The sequence below is a fragment of the Salvelinus namaycush genome, chromosome 7, assembly GCF_016432855.1.
Source record: "Salvelinus namaycush isolate Seneca chromosome 7, SaNama_1.0, whole genome shotgun sequence".
NCBI lineage: Eukaryota > Metazoa > Chordata > Actinopteri > Salmoniformes > Salmonidae > Salvelinus > Salvelinus namaycush.
The window spans coordinates 52,074,346-52,087,845 of record NC_052313.1 but is presented as its reverse complement, the minus strand read 5'-3'; positions in this window follow the sequence as shown (position 1 = coordinate 52,087,845).

Here is a 13,500-nt window from a genome sequence, read left to right as displayed (position 1 = left end):
GGAATCACATTCATTCTCATTAGATCTGGATTATGTCAAATGGAAGGAATCACATTCCTTCTCATTAGGTCTTGATCGTGTCATATGGAAGGAATCACATTCATTCTCATTAGATCTGGATTATGTCAAATGGAGGAATCACATTCATTCTCATTAGATCTTGATCATGTCAGATGGAAGTGGAGGGAGCATGACAGGGCAGAAATCCATAAAACCCAAACCACCTCCAGGCTTCATAATGACCTCATACAGATACAGAACACCCTGACGCCATCAGTCTGTCAGTCTCACCTTCACTTATTGAGGGGCAGGGCCGGCTCTAGCCTTTTGTGGGCCCTAAGCGAGATTTGGTAAGTTTTAGATTTAATTTCTTGCAATTCTACCCATTTTGCCATAGGTGTAGAGAAAATGTTGCAGTTTTATAACAGATTACATGCAATTCTACCCATTTGCCATGGGGCGGAGAGAAAACATTGCATTTTTATGACAAATTTCATGCAATTCTACCCATTTGCCATGGGATGTAGAGAAAACTTAGCATTTTTATAACAAATTTCATGCAATTCTACCCATTTGCCATGGGATGTAGAGAAAACTTAGCATTTTTATAACAAATTTCATGCAATTCTACCCATTTGCCATGGAGTGGAAAGAAATGGTTGCAGTTTTAAAGCAAATTTCCTGCAATTCCACAATTTCTTTAATGACTTATGCCATGCTAACATGATATCTGAGTGAGAATGACTAACAAAATTAATGGGGCCTCCTGGAGGTCAGGGCCCATAGGCAAGTGCCCTGTGTCCCCGGTCGGTATTCGGCCATGACTTACTACAAGTTTAGATACCATTCAAATCATTGTTAGCTGACATGGCTAATGGAGTGACTGACATACAGTAGCAAGAGAAAAACTGCTGATGCACAACTACATTTCAAAATTGCACCTGCTGTATTCTAGTATTCTTAGTATATTCAATAGTAAGTGGAGACCCCGGGGGCCCTAAGCAACCGCTTATGTCGCTTATGCTTATATCGCTTAGGACTTTGACCCTGTTGAGGGGAAACATCTAATGGACATGAAACAGCTAGAGACGGTTCATTTAGATGAGGATTTAGAATAGACTACAAGGGAATCAGTGAGTCAAGTTTCACTGAGGGGGTTTTCCGTTTGTTGTAGTGTATTAACAGTAGTAGTTCCTTATTTTTAGTCGAGTACACTACCATTGCTAGCCAAGCAAAACTTTATGACTCTTATAGCACTTTGTTTTCCCAAAGCAACTGCAAGAACAGATCCCTGTCTTGAACGAACTCCCAGCCCAGGTCTCTAGGGACTCACTGGTCTCAGTCTTTGTTTAGTCTACTACTGCACAACAGACAAAACACACCACTGGGGACGAGATGATGAGACAGTCACTCGTCACTTCACTTCTGACCTCTCAGCTCTCTCAACACTATCTTTACCAACCGATACTGAGCCTAGTATCTGTGTTGTCATGACAACGTTATACGCTTACAAGAGATTTCCATGTCAACGGATGAATACGTGACAAGAAGCCTCAATGTGTATCTCTGTGTTTAACAATCCAGCAACGGTTGCTTAAGGTCGCTGCAATCATGAACCTTTGTTGCAATCATGATTTTTTTTGTGACCTTACAACATAATTGGTTTCTATGCTGACCCCAAAGACATCTGTGACACAGGAGACCAGACCCGGTCCACCAGTAGACTCCGGTCCACCAGTCGGAAAACTCACTCTCTGCACTACAATGCCTGTCACACGATCCAATTTTCCAATCAGAGTGATTGATAACCTTGTCTATACCAATCACCCTGAGGGGCTCATTGTCTCATTCAGCAGATTAACAAAAGTCAGTGAGATGATACATTTTCTTTTCACTCAGTCAGTCTGCAAAGCGATGATATCATCCTATAGAATGAGTGTAATAAATGCTATGACAATATAGGTCCAGTATTCATCCCAGTAGTTCTATAATATACACTCATGGCTCATCTTCTGTTTTGATAAGCATTGCTTCAAAACACCCATATTGATTTGAAAACCATGTTGAACTGTTGTAAAAGGAACCAATGAAATGTATGACTGGGGAATAAAAGAGCAACAATCCAGGGAGATAATCAATGTCAGTTCTCTCAGTCTGAGACGTGATGATGTCACCCTGTTCTGTAGAGTGCAGTGGGAAGGATAAACTGAGGCAGACTGATAGACGGTATTTATCTCATTAGCTGTTTTTAGACTCATGAATCATTTCAGACTCTGGGGATCAGGGTGAATTACAGGGGCATTCCCATTAAAACCTCAGACCTCAAAAGAACCTTCAAATGCACACACACACACATGCACGCACACGCACGCACACACAAACACATGGTTTTTAGGTCAACCTGAGTCAATGTGTATGAAGCCCAGCTTGGGACATCATACCAACACTACTATCTTATATTAGCAGATAAACATTCTCCCTTCTCTTTGTCTGCCACAGACTGAATGTAATTTCTCTCCCAGTGCATTTGTCACAAAGGATGCTCATTCAGACATTCACAGTATATACACCAGGGAGGGGTCAGTTAAACTAATTTAGACAACAGTGCTAACTAACCACGCTTAATTGTACCATATATATACTGAACAAAAATATAAACGCAGCATGTAAATTGTTGGTCCCATGTTTCATGAGCTGAAATAAAAGATCCCAGAAATGTTCCATGTGCACAAAAGCTTCTTTCTCTCAAACTTTGCCAAGAGAATCCATCCACCTGACAGGTGTGGCATATCAAGAAGCTGATTAAACAGCATGATCATTACACAGGTGCCTCTTGTGACCAGATCCTGAGGACCATTTATTTAAGGTATCTATGACCAACAGATGCCTATCTGTATTCCCAGTCAAGTGAAATCCATAGATTAGGGTCAAAACATTGTTTTTTCAATTGACTGATTTCCTCATATGAACTGTAACTCAGTAAAATCTTTGAAATTGTTACATGTTGTGTTTACATTTTTGTTCAGTATATTTGGGTGATGACATTCCTGGGATGCTTTGTGGCTCTGTGCCATCACACCAGGAGCAGTTAATTGTTGGGAATGACCTCATCAGAATGCTGAGGTGATTGTATTCCTGTTTGACTGTCTTACGTTCTTGCGGTCAGGAACGTAAGACAGTCAGTAATGAATTCCGAGGTTGAGGAATGAATGGAGAAATACAGGCTTAAAGACCCCAGACTGCGACCCAAACGTTGACAGTCGGAATGAACGGCAGGATGTGTGGGTCATGTCTCATTAGACATTGCGGGTTAGTGTGACTCACTGAGACCCCAATAACCACTCATACACACATGCGCGCACACACACACACACACACACACAACACAACACACATACCACTGATATACAGACAGGGTATTGTGACCTGTTGCTCTTAGGTGACGTGAGACTTAACCGGTAACATGACTTCCAAGAGGCCCAGAAGACTAACTGATTTTATTTTATATGTGGCTGTTTGCTAACAGTGTCGTATTCTAGGTTTCTAATTTCCTCCCTGCCGCTCTCCTCAGAGGCTTTTTGGATATGTTTGCTGCAAGTCTTAATTGCGGTTGAGAACAGTTTATGTAAGAAGAGACATGGAAGAGTTTGTTGAAAACAATAATTACCGAGGCAGTTTGTAAAATGTAGCGTGAGATAGTTCATCTAACAAGGCCCATCTTTGATGATGTTCTCTCAGTAACTGTTCAGTGTTTCCAGATTTCTATGCAATACGACCTAAAATGAACTACAATATGAGTGAAATCGTTTTCCTTTCAAACAATTGTAATGAAGTATGTTTAAAGATTTTATGTGTTTGAATGGTGTGGGCGTACCCCAACAACAGAATGGTGTGGGCGTATACCGGTCGTTAAAAATATTTACGTGAGTAAACCACTGATTGGCCGGCTCAGCCAATGAGCCAATATGACATCATGTTCTATGAGGGAATAGCAAGCATTTTTTAAATGTTCTGTTTGAGATACAAGTTTTGAGGTGGAGTTTTTGAAGTGTTTTTTCTCCAATATATGCTTTGGCCACATATGAGTATAGGAAAAGTCAACAACATTATTTGGGTATGAGTTAACAGAATATGAACTTTTATAAGTATAAGCTAAGGAAACATGTAAACCTCCATGTACTGTAACTCACCAAGCCTTTTGGAAATGTGCTGAGGGCTTATGTCAGCATTCATTTAGTTTTTTGGTTGTAAGTCACAAATTGACGCTGGCCTGTTTTTCCAAAGGAAATATCAAAGGAAATGTGTTCTGTTCTTTCAAAATAAGGATGTTGTTCAGTACTACAAGTCACAGGTCACATACCTTTGATCCATCATGAAACAAAATAAAAGATTATGGAAATAGTTCCACAAACAACAGCCAGTTCTACTAACAACAGCCAGTTCTACGAAACATTTACTGTAAAGGTTGGGGGTCAGAAAAACAAGCCAGTCTTTAGGTATGAGAGAGAAAATACCTCTGTGATGATTTAGAGAATACCAGACATTCCATTCACGCTTTCCATTCATTCCTTGGCAGAATGTTGAGGCGACATTAGACACGGGCCCATCGTTATGAATGCACACACATACATACACACACACACACACACACACACACACACACACACACACACACACACACACACACACACACACACACACACACACACACACACACACACACACACACACACACACACACACACACACAGACACACACTGGATCACCCTGCATTCTTTCCTAAAACTACAGTAGGCCATTCTTCCTGCCTATATTTGGTCGAGTGAAGAAGGGAATACCCTGTGATGACATCATGACTTTCTCCTGCCAAAGGGGAGCTTACAATCCGGAGGAGGACTTTGTAAAGTAAACTACATCTGTGTGTTTTTCCACCTGACATTCATTTGAATGGTTATCAATTCAAAGTTGCTTTTCCACTTAAATAAACCATGTTGATCTGTTAGTCAGAATGAAGCATGAAACAGTGCATACTGCAGTATTATAGATTCACCATGCATCTCAAGAAGACAGGTCATCAACCGTGCAGGGATGTTTTGGTGGGTTATTCTTTTAGCTCTGTCTTGGTCTTGGCAGGCATTTTCCACACTTCAGAGCTCCTAATGTAAACCTTGGTGGGTTTGAAAACAAACAAACAGCAAAGCCAGAGATTATAATCAGGGTGAATGTGGAGTTTAACAGCACTCAGATTCAACTGTTGTTTTTCCATTCTCTGGACACGCCCAATCCCAGAGGAATATGGTGATGCTGGCTCTTTTGTTGCGGGGTGGGCGGTGGGGAGGGTTGGAAAGCGGGGCTGTCTAGGGAAGTTTGTGGCCTGTCTGCCACTTTTTGGGGCACTGACCAATGGAGCCGACCAAGGGCTGTATGCCTTTTAATGCCAAAGAGATTCCCCCTCTACTCTGCTCTCTGCCCTTGTTCACTTCTTGTCACAGATCTGGCTAAACCAAATAGGTGAATTGCAATATAGCCTCAGCTAGGTGGACCTATCGCTAACTTACTTGAAGGGAAGTGACGGAGAATAGAGGGCATAGGAGGAAAGGGAGCAACTTTCGGGATTGAGACGAGGCCCTGGGCTCTGAGAGCAGTGAAGAGAGAGAAAGAGGCCTGTTATTTCCCTGGCGCCCACGGGACTGAGCGGTGTGAGGGAAGGAGGGAGGGAATGACGCCTGTCCTTTAATTAACTTCTACTACAACTCCATCATCCACTAGAAACCAGCCGCAGCAGGCTGGTTGGGTACACAGATCAACAGACTGCTGTACTGTGGAAATGGTTTGTTTTCTAGTTGAGGTGTAGGCTATATGGCTATAATAATATTGCTATGAATTTGGTTTATTTGCTATTTAAAAAAGTACTTTAAACACTTAAATTAACAATCATGTGGATTTTAGAACTGTGTACACTTCTATTGGTTCTATTTCTATATTTGGAGTTCCCAGCCTCTCTAACCGACTCTCAGGATAAAGACTCCCTTTGTTCTCTTGCAGACATAAAGAGAGAGCGAGAAAAAATATGCGTTTTTTTTAGGAGAATATAAAAAGGAAGGCCTCCCGTAGTTCCTCTCAGACAGCTACTGTCACGGCGCGTTACTAGCTTTCCCTGAAGATGAAGACATCGGGCCAGCGTCAGAGAGAGAGAGAGAGAGGTGGAGAGAGAGCGTCCACCTACGCCTCCATGTACAGTGAATGATTCACTCACCCATGGTGTTAGTAGCTCTTCAGAGATATTGTAATAGAATGACTTCAAAGCTGCCCTGATCACATGGTTGCCTTTCCCTAGCCTTGGGGTAAACAAGCTAGTTAGCTAACACCAAGTTAATAGGCCATGCCATTGAAGCCATTAAGATTAGTGGGCTTTACACACGGTGTTGGGCAATGGAGACATGTGGTAGTACAGTAATGTCGGTGGTTAAGAGACAGACACTTTGGGCTGTGGTGCACCTAAAGTGGTGCACAAGGGGGGCGATGATGACACTGCATGGTGAGGTCATTAAACATGACATCATTGTCTGGACAGCAGCCAGGAGAGATGGTAGGCTTTCATCTCTCTCTTTCTCCTCTCTCTGCGCCCATTTCTCTTAAGACAACACAGACTACCTCTGTCAATCAGTCTCTATTTTCTGTCTCTCTTTCTATCTCTTTGTTTTCTCTCTCTTTCTTTCTTTTTAAGTGTCTATATTCGGTGTAGCCATTTACCTAGCCAGGCTGCCTGACTGCTTCTACATTCAACAACGAGTTAGCCCAAACAGAAACGGAAAAGACTCTCAGGAAACCAGGCAAGCCACTATTCATACTTCTCCTCAATTCATACAAGTTGGGGTTCACCCCTGAGGGCAGATTGTGACTGTTGGGCCTCTCTGGACTGTGTTCAGAGTCACGCGATGGGGGCAATGGTCCCCTCCAGAGGCCAGTGGCCCCCCTCTATTTATACAGAGCCCTGTTCTGGTGTGACGGCTGCTGTTGTCTGTGGCCTGGCTCTGTGAATAACCAGCTTTCTCCTCTGTAGGACCACCATGCTAATAGGGAGCATGGGTTATAGGGGGACAGAGGGGCACTGTGGACTGGGCGCTAATGGAACACGCTAATAGAATGTTAGACTGATCCTCTATCTCTTTCTGTCTCTTACACTCTCAATAAAGCTTTTTATCTCTCTTATTATTCTCAACCACACTCTCTCCCTGTCTTTCTTTTGCTTTCTTTCTCTTTCTTTCTCTCTCTCTCTCTCACATACTCTCTCTCTCTCTCTCTCTGGCATGTTATCCTTCTTGGATGTCTGCCAACATACAGTATGGTTGCATAGGTTTTTGATGTACTAACACACACACATACACACACACGACTAATGCCATTAACGCGTGCCCAAACTTGCGCCATGCGTCAGATTACTTCGACTGGGTGGAGCGTTGGCTGAACGAGGGAATATTCCAGAAGTCAGAATTTCAGGCATTTGCTGTCGTTTGCTCCGGCACCTTGGTTATGCAGGCAGGGAGCAGCTGCTGTCATTACAGACACTGTACTGTGTGTGTGTGTGTGTGTGTGTGTGTGTGTGTGTGTGTGTGTGTGTGTGTGTGTGTGTGTGTGTGTGTGTGTGTGTGTGTGTGTGTGTGTGTGTGTGTGTGTGTGTCTTTCCCTACCAACGGCTTGGGAGAAACACTCTTGCTGCATCAACCAGCCACTCCCACACAGGGAGGAATGGGAATAGGATGATGTTGACCCCAAGCCACTGATCTTTGTGTTTTATATAGAGTTTTTATTTACGTACATTTCCACATGAAGTAACAGAAAACTAGTACTAAAAAAACGAACCTAATTGGTCCATAAAAATGTACTCATAACAGAATACCTGAGAGACTAACTACAGGTTTATAACCATAATTAAAATTAAGGTTTGGTTTGGACTACATCGATATGAGACTACTTTTAAAACCTGACGATGTTCTCAGTATCAACACACAGACACACGTTATTCCCCATATCGCCTCTCACAGCCCCACACTGCACTTGCTGGACATTCCCCAAACTTAAAGAGTTAAGACCTGGTGACAACTTGTTCTGGCTTTATTTCTGTACATCGCGTTTGTCGGCCATATTTGTTTATGCTGTGGTGTCTGGTGATCACAACCCTGGATCTGGATTCTGTGTCCTGTTTTGTGTTGCATTGACGGGTTGGGCTACTGCTACTGCATGGATACTGTTAGGCCCAGTCCTAAAAGAAACTCTAGAACCTTTTCTCCCTACAGATGTAGGATCTTAAATTGATCAGCCTGTTGCAAGAGAACTTTCCTGCAACGCAGGGGGGGATTTAAAACTTGTGGTTTATTTGAGGTTTAAAATGTATTCTGAAGTTTGTAATTTCCACGGTTAAATTGCGGTCTTGATTTTCCCTTCCAAAGAATGTATCAACCCCTACAAAAATGTATATTAATTATAATCCACATAATAATTCAAATGTCCTGATGCTGCAGGATTATTTTCTGGCTCAAATTAAGATCCTACATCTGTAGTTCCACCCTATGGTGTTTGTAGATCTGAGGGAAGTGGATAGTTGTAAGCAACATGGTGGAAGTTACCCAAGTCCATTTGTAAGACTAATAAAATCCTTACTTTATTGCTTAAACCTATCCAGCCCCTTCATATTTGAAATCACTAAATGGGAAGGGGCCTATGGCTAGAGGATAGGTCTCAGTATGGAAAGGGATGGGGACTAGTGTAATCGAAGAGGGTAGCAACTAGACCTTTATAAATAGACAGGAAGCAAGCACACGTGGAATGATTGCTCAGAAATGCAGACAAACATTTAACCTGATGGGACATGAAGAAAGATAAAGATAGACAGAGAGAGATAAAGATAGACAGAGAGAGGGGTTGAGAGGTGCACAGGGGACATAGGACACCTTTTGCTCCTGTGTTGTCTTGTCTCCATGGACTTTAGTCCACCATTTTTACCTTATCAGTTGCTTATACAGAAATGAGCTTCATTATCTTCTTTAGTTTTCATAAACTAATCTATACTGAACAAAAATATAAACAAAACATGTAAAGTGTTGGTCCCATTTTTCATGAGCCGAAATTAAAGATCCCTGGATACCACGAATTTGTGGAGAAAAACGGAGAAAAAAAAGAAAAAATAAGAACAAAAAAGTTTTTTTACATCCTATTAGTGAGCATTTCTCCTTTACTAAAGATAATCGATTAACCTGACAGGTGTGGCATATCAATAAGATGATTAAACAGCATGATCATTACACAGGTGCACCTTGTGCTGGGGATAATAAAAGGCAACTCTAAAATGTGCGGTTTTGTCACACAACACAATGCCACTGATGTCTCAAGATTTGAGGGAGTGTGCAATTGGCATGCTGACTGCAAGAATGTCCACCAGAGCTGTAGCTAGAGAATTTAATGTTAATTTCTCTACCAACATTGTTTTAGAGAATTTGACAGTACATCCAACCGGCCTCACAACCGTTGACCACGTGTAACCACGCCAGCCCAGGACCTCAACATCCGGCTTCTTCACTTGCGGGATTGTCTGAGGAGGGGGATGGGGGTGCTGAGTAGTATTTATGTCTGTTTGTGAGGAAAAACTCATTCTGATTGGCTGGGCCTGGCTCCCCAGTGGGTGGACCTGGCTCCCCAGTGGGTGGGCCTATGCCCTCCCAGGCCCACCCATGGCTGCGCCCCTGCCCAGTCATGAAATCCATAGATTAGGGCCTAATGAATTTAATTAAATTGACTGATTTCCTTCTATGAACTGTAACTCAGTAAAATCTTTGAAATTGTTGCATGTTGCGTTTATATTTTTGTTTAGTATATACTTTATTCATACAGGGGATCCCCCACTCTACCACTTCCACTGAAACATGGGCTTTTAGTTGTCCCTGTAAACTGGGTAAATTTCAACACCATTGAATGTAGGCTATGTTTGTTGATAGGATCCACTGTCATGTTTTGTTTCACTTATGGGACATCAACTGTTTCTGAGGTTGGCCTTTTGCAGATACTGTGGGTCTTCTGTTGCAATAGTAGACATGTCTGTCATCTCTGATGCCTTTTGTCGATATAGACACATCAGAGAAAGTGATGCATCAGTTTGTCTGTATGCCATGTTGTTACTGTACTTTGGTAAGAATGTAGCCCAATTACTCAGCTGTAGTTGCAAGTAAAGTATAAGACAATGACTGAATTGTAAGAAAACTGGATGAATTTATGTTTCAAATTCGTTCCATGTAGAATAAATAAAGTATTAAACATGAATACAGTCTTCGGGTCGCACGCGGACGGCAGGTGTCATAGATTAATGCGGGATTCAGTAATAGGCATGATATTTTACAGTATTTTATCCATAGGCCTATAATGAAGATTTGGATAAATGAAAAACACCTTTGTAAGACCAATGTTCCATTACATAGGCCTCCGATACATTACATACATTATTTCAAGGATTAAAAGGGTTCATAGACTATAACCTATATAATGCATTCCAAATATTAGCTTATTGCTATTTAAATGAAGACGACAAATTCAGAGTTTTGTTTTCCAACACATTTTTCTTTTCGATAATCAGACTGGGCTAACTTATTTCAGTGAGCACGCGAAAATACTCTTCCATTCAGCCTATAGCTATAGCGTGTACATTCTTCCAAGCAGAGTTGATGATCGTTTGTTGAGTAGCCTTACTGTGTCTGACTGCAAATATTTTCGAAAACGAATTGTTTCTATTTCGTGTATATTCCTATCCAATAGACTTTCAGCCTATAGCTATAGCGTGTACATTAATTGAACTGTAATGAAACAAATTATGTTTTAATTTAACAACTAGCTAGAAATGTAGTGTGACATAGTAGTGTGACATCAAAATGTAACATTCAAATAAATTCTTTCAAATAAATTAATAAACTAAGCGTGAAAATGTATATCATTTACGACTAAACACATGCACCTTCAAAATACTAAGTTTTGCTCTTACAATTTTGATCACAGAAAACGAGAAACAAAGTGATGATATTGAAAATGTGTGCTACACGGAACGAGAAGGATGTGGACAACAATGTAAAAATTGAAAAGATTAAGGCAATTCCACCAACAACACTTTCACCTGCTATTTCATTGTATTAAGCAACTTTAAAACGACATTATCAACGAATGGAATATTTTCATCATCGTTGCAATGCAGTACAGCCAGCGTTCGTTGGCGTTGACGCGCGAGATACAATTCCCCACTGTAGGGCCTCGGCCTATCCAACCACGCAAAATTACACCCCAAATAGTTCATAATACAGAGTTAAAGAAAAAGCCTGACAGCTCCTGTCGACCAGCGGTGGAAAAAGTACTCAATTAGAACCTTAATAGAAAATGACTCAAGTAAAAGTGAAAGTCACCCAGAAAAATATTACTTGAGTAAAAGTCTAAAAGTATTTGGTGTTAAATATACTTAAGTATCAAAGTAAATGGAATTGCTCAAATGTACTTAAGTATCAAAAGTAAAAGTACAAGTATAAATCATTTCGACTTCCTTATATTTAGCAAACCAGACGGCACAATCGTCCTTTTTTATTGGATAGCCAGGGGCACACTCCAACACTCAGACATAATTTACAAGCAACGCATTTGTGTTTAGTGAGTCCGCCAGATCAGAGGCAGGGGATGACCAGGGATGTTCTCTTGGTAATTATGTGAATTTGATCATTCTTGTCAAAATGTAACGAATACTTTTGGGTGTCAGGGAAAATGTATGGAGTTAAAAGTACATTATTATCTTAAGGAATGTAGTGAAGTAAAAGTAAACGTTCCATAAATATAAATAGTAAAGTACAGATACCGAAAAAAACGACTTAAGTAGTACTTTCAAGTGTTTTTACTTAAGTACTTTAAACCACTGCTGAAGACTATAGTCATCACTTAACCGAACTTCGAAATGTGACTTCTTCTCTCCCCGAGGCGCACGTCTTTGGAAGAGGGCTCGCCGATTATGGTTTTATAGAGATGGGGGGGTGGTGGTTGCGCTCTGTCTATATATAAAGTCGATGGAGGATGCGTTGATGTATTGGTTTGTGTGTATTATCTCTTGTGTCGGCTGAGGTCAAGTGATCTCCCTTTTTTCTTAAAATGCCTTCGCCCCGCCTCCCTCGCAAAACTAGCGCTATGGGGTAGCTTATAAATAGGCTACTACAGTAGTAACAAAAGAATAGAACTTCCTTGAAGCGTGATGTCCGGCTGGTTAAACTCACTGGAATATTATGTTGTTTCAATCCGCAGCTTCCTGTGCACATTGGGAAGAGTCTGAACGGGATCATTGGCTATAGGCTACCGTCTCCAGGTGTCATACGCGCAGGTAAGTAGTACGATGTCTACTCATTTATTCTCACTCAGTCGGTCTGTAAACATTTTTTTCGTCAAGTCAGTGTGTGACAGTTGTTGTGACCGTTATTCTCACTCAGTCGGTCTGCACATTTTTTTTCATCAAGTCGGTGTGTGCAGTTGTTGTTATGATCGCCGTGTGTGTTCCTCAATAAATACATTGCTTGAAATAGCCTACCTTAAAATATTATTACATTTCATAAATTACAATTATACTATAGCCTGTACACTTCCTTATTTGTATTTGATGTGGAGGGTCGACTAATTACAATAACAATGACCTCGTGTAACAGACAGTAGACTCAGCCACAGGAGAAAAACAACTTTTGAGGCATCAACAACTAGATCAATTTAAAAACGGGTTAAAAAAATAAAAAATAAAAACGGGTTACATCATCAACTGTAACCAATAAGAGGCGGGACTTCCGTTTCAGTTGCGGTGGAGTTCTCCACATCAACTGCTGTTTTATCACTGCCAGAGCCTAAGAAAATATGTAATAAGTGATAGAAATAAATATAAATTATTTAAAAATATATACATTATATTATATAATGTAACAATACATGGGCTTGTCAATCTCAACTGTTCATTTCTGTATTATCAATAGTGGTGCTTAGGGTAGACCGAGGCTAAATTAACACTTTTTGCCTTTTACTTATTTCTGAAAAGATTGAGTTAGATTAATAATATTTTTATACAAACAACACACGTCTCAGCTACCATTACACACTGTAACTAAGTTTCTAGGACACACAGACGTTTACAGTTCAACGAGAGTGGCGGAAGTGAAATGTTACAAGTAAATGTAACATGCTGCAGGGTTCAATGTAACGTTCTCTTCAATTGTAAAAATAAGTGGTAATTGAAAAATGTTATGATTTGAAACTGATATTTAGATGGAAATACACTAAGTTGTCAAAAATATTTTGATTACATTTTTTGGGCATGTCATATTGTCCAACAACTAATTATCAGCATTCAAAAGTATGACCTGTACTTAAAAAAAAAAGGTATTATCTTAGTTGTACTAGGAAACTTGATGTAAAGAAGTGAAATGTTATATCATTATGTGAATGTGTCT